This window comes from Papaver somniferum, chromosome 10 (genome assembly GCF_003573695.1).
Source record: "Papaver somniferum cultivar HN1 chromosome 10, ASM357369v1, whole genome shotgun sequence".
Taxonomy (NCBI): Eukaryota; Viridiplantae; Streptophyta; class Magnoliopsida; order Ranunculales; family Papaveraceae; genus Papaver; species Papaver somniferum.
Window position 1 is genome coordinate 141,885,351 of NC_039367.1, and position 6,434 is coordinate 141,891,784.

General features: G+C 35.2%; 1 long non-coding RNA gene across 1 annotated transcript; it reads left to right on the top strand.

The window, feature by feature from the left end:
* The first annotated feature begins 4,144 nt into the window (after positions 1-4,144).
* Positions 4,145-4,693, top strand: LOC113319003. Its single transcript, XR_003345002.1, has 3 exons — positions 4,145-4,273; positions 4,370-4,411; positions 4,577-4,693. It is a non-coding gene; the product is annotated as an uncharacterized LOC113319003 (long non-coding RNA).
* The last annotated feature ends 1,741 nt before the right edge of the window (positions 4,694-6,434 follow it).

Consider the following 6,434-nt stretch of genomic DNA (forward strand, 5'->3'; position numbering starts at 1 on the left):
GGGAAGAGGAGGTTCTGCAGAGCTCTGCGGGAAGGGAATAGAAATAAATTCTCTTTGAAAAGAAGGGTTTAAAAGGTTAGGGGGTATTTTAGGTAAGAGACATTTTTTTTTTAATTTTCCTGGACCAAATATCCAAATTGGCTATATAAACAGAATATTTCTGAGTTTTGGCTATATAAACAGTATCAAAAGCTAAGAATCTATATGACCCAGGAATTTTGTGTTTTGGTCTTTTTGACCAATTTTGTGAATCAAAACTATCATTGTATTATCTTGACAGTTTACTCCAACCCCTTAAAAATTCATTTAATTACCTTTTTATTTAAGCTCATTTTAGGTCACATTTCCAAAAATCCAATCACCACCTTATATAGCTTCTTATATGGTACTTGTTCACTCCAATTTGGTGATTAACTATATGTATTAGCCACTTCAAAAGTGTTTTTCACTTGTATTATATGATCGTATTACCTCAATCAACACATGCTAACATTGACAAAAAAAAAACAGAAAACATAACTAGAAAAGTGATGATTCGTATAATATAGATTTTATGGCATGCTTTTACGAACAACCTAAGCTCATACTAGGTTGTAGCTTCGTATATAAGAATCTATTTAGTTCAATTTCTAGCTACATCACGTGGAACTTGCAGTGGAACCAGGATTTATATATAGTAATAAGGGTAATAAAAAACTACTCCGTACCGGTAAAAAGAGATAAAAGGACAATTTTAATTGGGGCTGTCAATGGGTACCCATTACCCGGAACCGGAACCGGTAGATTTGGGTCCGGTTCCGGGTCCTAAAGTTGGACCCATTAGCTACTTAGGACCCGACGGGTAATTACCCGATTGGACCCGAATCTAAACGGGTCCAAACGGGTAATACTCGTTGGGTACCCGCGGATATCGGGTACCCGTTTATTCATACTTTTATTCATGTTTTTAGCAAAATTATAAGTATTTTTCTAATTTTAGCTTTGATATTTTACTCATTTAAATTTTTCCTCTTACATTTAATCTTTATTTAGTACATTCATAAGAAATAATAATTATTTTTTATAAAAATTACTTAAATCCAAGCTAAAAAGAGAAATGTATTAAGTTTTTGAGATTTTTTTAAATAGTTTTCTTTAGACCCAATGGGTACCCGGAACCGACGGGTACCCGGGTATTTAAACGGGTCCGGTTCTGGGTCCACAAATTTAGAAATCGGACCCGAAACCGTTAGGAACCGGACCCGACCTTTATAAATAGGGTCCGGGTCCGGGTCTAGTGATACCCGGGAGGACCCGGACCCGTTGACACCCCTAGTTTGAAGGATAACAATTAAATTTTATCCCTTGGTAAGTGTTGGATCTGATTACCAGGTGCAAGGGACCAACTAACTCCATCTACCCAGGGCGGAGCCAGTGTATTATCAACACTAACTTAATCATCTCACTAATCTATTACACTAACTATTATCAACACTAACTAATCATGACCCAAAATTAATGAGGAGGATAATTTAGATATTAATATAAATATCTAGATAAGGGGTGACCTAGATTTACTTCTAATGTCTTTACCCAAAATAAAATCATGATCCCAAAAAAACCATGATCCCAAAAAATCGTTCATAGTAAGGGTATGCAATTGCACACCCTGCCCAACTGGCTCCAAAGCCTAAAATTTGAAAAATGTTGGGTGTCCAAGCCCATTTCACGTTACTTGCAGTCCCTAAATTTTGTTTGCTCCCTCTTAGTCAGATGTCTGGATCCGCCCCTGCACTTACCCTCAATTTCCTGGAGCTATGGTGTTTGTTCTTTGCTTTGTGTGTTCGGTGTAGATGTCATCATTCTTCAACTCAGGAAACTATTATGTGTGTGCATTTCCAATGAGTGTAAACAGAGTGTAACGAAACGAGCACAATGCAGGATTGGAAATAGAATTTCCATATATGCAATTGAAATGTGGGAAAGGACAAATAAAGTCACCATCCTCTTTCTTCAAGCCAACCAGCCCACTCCTAGCATACCATAATTTGTCGACCTGTCTATATAAACCAAAAATTCTTTTCCCAAGTTAAGTGACTTCATCTCTGAACTCTTGAAAGAAAACAACACCTTTCTTTAAAAGCAACACCCTTTCCGACTCATCATTTCCACAAAGTCTATCTCTCGTTCTCTCTAAGAATCAAGACCCATTTTTCCTTTCACTCTCTATAGAGATCCATGGGAATGAGCAAAAAAGGTAACAACAATGTTCAATACCCTTAATAACTTCAGGAATTTGGTTATCAAAGAAAGCTGATAACCAGTGTGTTCATATCTTTAGATGGCCAGTTCTTATACTCGGAATACTTCTTTTGATTGTATCATTAGCTGGTTTTGTTGGGTCTTACTAGAATAGACAAGGGCTTTTAGCTTTTTACTTATTCTCCATGGCTGGACTCATATTGGTACTTCTTATTTTACTTATATTCGCTTTTGTTGTAACTAGACATGATGGTAGTTACATATAGTTCCTGGCAGAGGTTATAAGGAGTATAGAGTTGAAGGTTATTCTTCTTGGCTTAGAAATTATGTTACTGAATCTGAACACTGGAGTAAAGTTAGAAACTGTTTCGCTCAAACTGATGTATGCACTGAACTTAGTCAAGATAATTGATCTGCTGATCACTTTTTATCTAAACCTCCAACTATTTGTGGTTTGAGATAAGTTAATCCGACGTCCCGGTTCCATCCGGAAAACTCAGCATCTGATCATGATTGCTTAGTGTGGAGCGATGCTCAATGCTATGGATGTAAAGCTTGTCAAGCAGGAGTACTAGGAAACTTGAGAAAAGAATGGAGGAAAGCTAATATAACTTTGATAATTACAGTTGTGGTTCTTATATGTATTTACATAATTGGTTGCAGTGCATATAAAAATGTACAAACTCAGGAAATTTTTCGTTGGTACAAGGATGGCTGGGCATAATGCATAAACCCTTGCCAGACCAGTGTATTCTGTTCTTATTCCAGGTTCGAGGTACTTGGTTATTCTAGATTTGAATGTTTTGCTTTGCTGCATATTGAGATGTCTATCAGTAATTGTATGTGCATATTCTCCTTTTTTAGAATTCTATGCTTTTGAGGATGACAAGCTTGGGTGGGTTGTCTTTGAAATTGCTGAATACAATTATCTAACGCAAAAACCTAGAATCAAAATCAAGAAAGAATCCTTATTCCATTCAAATGCAACCGATTCTTTCTTGGAAATGATGAACTGTTGTTTTTGCATATTTGATGAAAAGGTAAATTTCAACATATTGACTGCTTAAGCAGTGTGTTATTTACCTTTTGAGAAAACACCATTTTGATCTTGATTAATGAGAATATTTCCTTAACTGTTGCAGGCACTGGATATATTCTTCTAATGTTGAAATTTACCTGATACGTTATCAGGTATTCCGTATAAACTAATCTTTGTGTATTTGATTATGTGATTATCATGAAGTTCAATGATCCTAATTAACGATCTATAAAATAAATTCTTATAGTTGGCATCTAGAGCTTGCGTTTAGAACTCATGATCGTCCGTTTTTTGTATACAATAATCATGTCGGCAATCATGTTTGTGAATCAACTTCTCGTATTAAAATCTGTTGGTGTCTTATTTCTCTATTACAAGTCTTTCAAGGTAATACGGAATTGTATTTCTCATGGTGCGCCGTAATTGGGACAATGGAAATTAGGTTTTGTTTCCGTAAAGAATTAAGTTGAAAATTGTTCACCGATCGGCTATCCTAAGGATGGGGCCTGTAACCTAATGCTAATGATTATTGAACAAAATTATTAAATCATCCAATGGGCCACAAAACCCTATGCTTATTATCTATAATGAAAGGGGAACTTAGGCGCAGGCCCAGAAATTTTTTTTTCTTACCGCCAGGCCCAGAATTACTTTTCCCTACAGTCGCGCCCAACATTATTTAAAATCATTAAAAACGTGCAGAGTTCCTCAATTACCCTTCAGCGGTTTTATTAACTCCCAAAAACAGTCGAAACCATTTCTTTTCTTTTCTTCTCATTTTTTATTCATCCGTTCTTCTCATTTTTTCTTCATCCGTTTTTCTATTCCTATTCCTCCATAAATATTGTAACGGATGATTGATTATTGAAGTTGATCAAACCCTAAAAATCAATTTCAAACTCTACAAAACATTAACCCTAGAATTCAGTAGAACCAAAATGGATGAAACACCGACAAAAACACGTCTTCAGAAATCAAAAGAGAAGAAATTAGGTACTAAAACTAGTTTAATCGATCTTATTCTTGCATGCATTCGGTACATTTGATTTTATTGATTTTCGATTTTAATTTTTGTTCTTGATGCTTCAGATGAAAAAGGAAAAATGAAGTCGAAGAAACAGAAAAAACCCGGTGAGATTTATCATTAGCTTCATCTGTCAGTGTTTGATTTTGTTTTTTTTGAATTTATTTATTTTAATCCTGAATACCCATAATTTTTTTTGAGTTATCACTTTATTCTTCTTCGATTTTAACATAATTTTCTCCTCAATGTGATTTTACCTTCTGATGTTGAAGATGAACAAGAAGAAATTGATAGTGTCGAAACACTAAAGGGGATGCAAATCAAGGCAAAGAAAGCAAAGAAAGCTGCACCAAAGGAAGTATTGGGTGATGCAGATAATGAGGATGATAATACAAATGATGCCGAAGATGGTAAGATTTTCTTTGAATATAATAAGCAATGTGTTGTCTATAAACAAGGTGCGTTGAATTCCTTCCTGTTCCTGTTATGCATCAGTTAGGCACCTTAACAAATCAATGCATGACATATTATTCAGTTCCAATGTTAAATGCATGACTAGTTATGCACCTTAATAAATCAATGCATAACATGTTATGCATCCCAATATATGAATGCATGACCGGTTATGCATTTTTCAATATTGAAAAGGAGTTAAGCAGGGTTGTGTTTTTAAATGCATAATAAGTTATGCACCTTAACAAATCAATGCATGACATATTATTCAGTTCAAATATTAAATGCATGACTAGTTATGCACCTTAATAAATCAATGCATAACATGTTATGCATTGTTTAGACTTGCTGCATCACAGGTTATGCATATAAAACAATGTTGTTATATTTGTTATGCATTCCTTTGTTGTTCTAAATAGCAGTTCTAAAATGCATTTTTTTTGTTCCTTTGTTTACGCAGTTAAACCTAAAACCAAATCTACAGTTCAAGGAGGTACTTATAGAGCAGGTTTCCTTAGGGTAGGTCACTTGTTTAATAAGATAAAAGACAGAGGTGGTTTGAATCCGTTGCAGGCTAACATGATGAATGTGTGTGTGTTTGGAAAGTTCTATAACTGGTTATATGCTGCAAACATGGCATACTTGGATGGTAAGAGCAACAAGCTGACGGATGAAGTCTTTCTATCATATGACCATGAAGAATTGAATCAACATTCATTCAAGTTGTCTGAAAACAAGTCCATAGCATCAACGTCTAGTGAGCTTGCTGTTACATTTCTGATTCCAAGAATTGAAGGAGACAGAGGAAATGATATTCTGACTTCGAAGGCAGAGATAGAGATGACTCAGTCACATCCCCTCGTCAAGCAATTCCCATTCAAAACAAAGCCAGGATTTATCAGCAAAGATCCCAAAGCACGGGTAACAAAGGTGTGGATAGATGATATTGAAAGGCTGGTGTTGGAAAAACTTGATAAGAAAGGTCATGAAGAGGAAGTTGTCTCTGCCTTTACATGCTAGTCGTCTTGTTCTTTTGTCGTTCAAGTGGAGACAATTTAGATGTCTCGTATGTTGGTTTGGTTAAGGATTTGGAAACCATGGACTCTGTCTCTTTTCCTGATCTTATTCATGAACACCTGATGGAGAGCATCAAGACTGTCAAAAGAAACAATCTTCATATCAGGAATTGCAGTGGTTGCACTATATATTCTCTTGTGAGTAGTTTTTTTTTTACTTTCATAACATCTGTCAATAAATATTACTTTCTTGGATACAAATATCTTATTAGTTATTATTTTTTGCAGCTTTGGTTGGCTGAGCATTCTAACATAGATGAGATATCATCAGACATCGTCAAGGTCATTTCCAATGCTACACCGAGAGCTGCGAAGTGGGACTTGGCAGCAATGAAGAAAGCAATGCTCAAGAAGAATATTACGTTCTTAAAGGTACCTGTTTGTGAACATTTCATGATTTATAATTGACCTTCATGCATCTATGACTGTATCTCTAAATTCCTTAAAAATGAATGCATAATAAGTTACGTTAGCAAAAAATGATAACTGCATAATAAGTTATGCACCTTAATAAATCAATGCATAACATGTTATGCAGCCCAATATATGAATGCATGACCGGTTATGCATTTTTCAATATTGAAAAGGAGTTAAGCAGGGT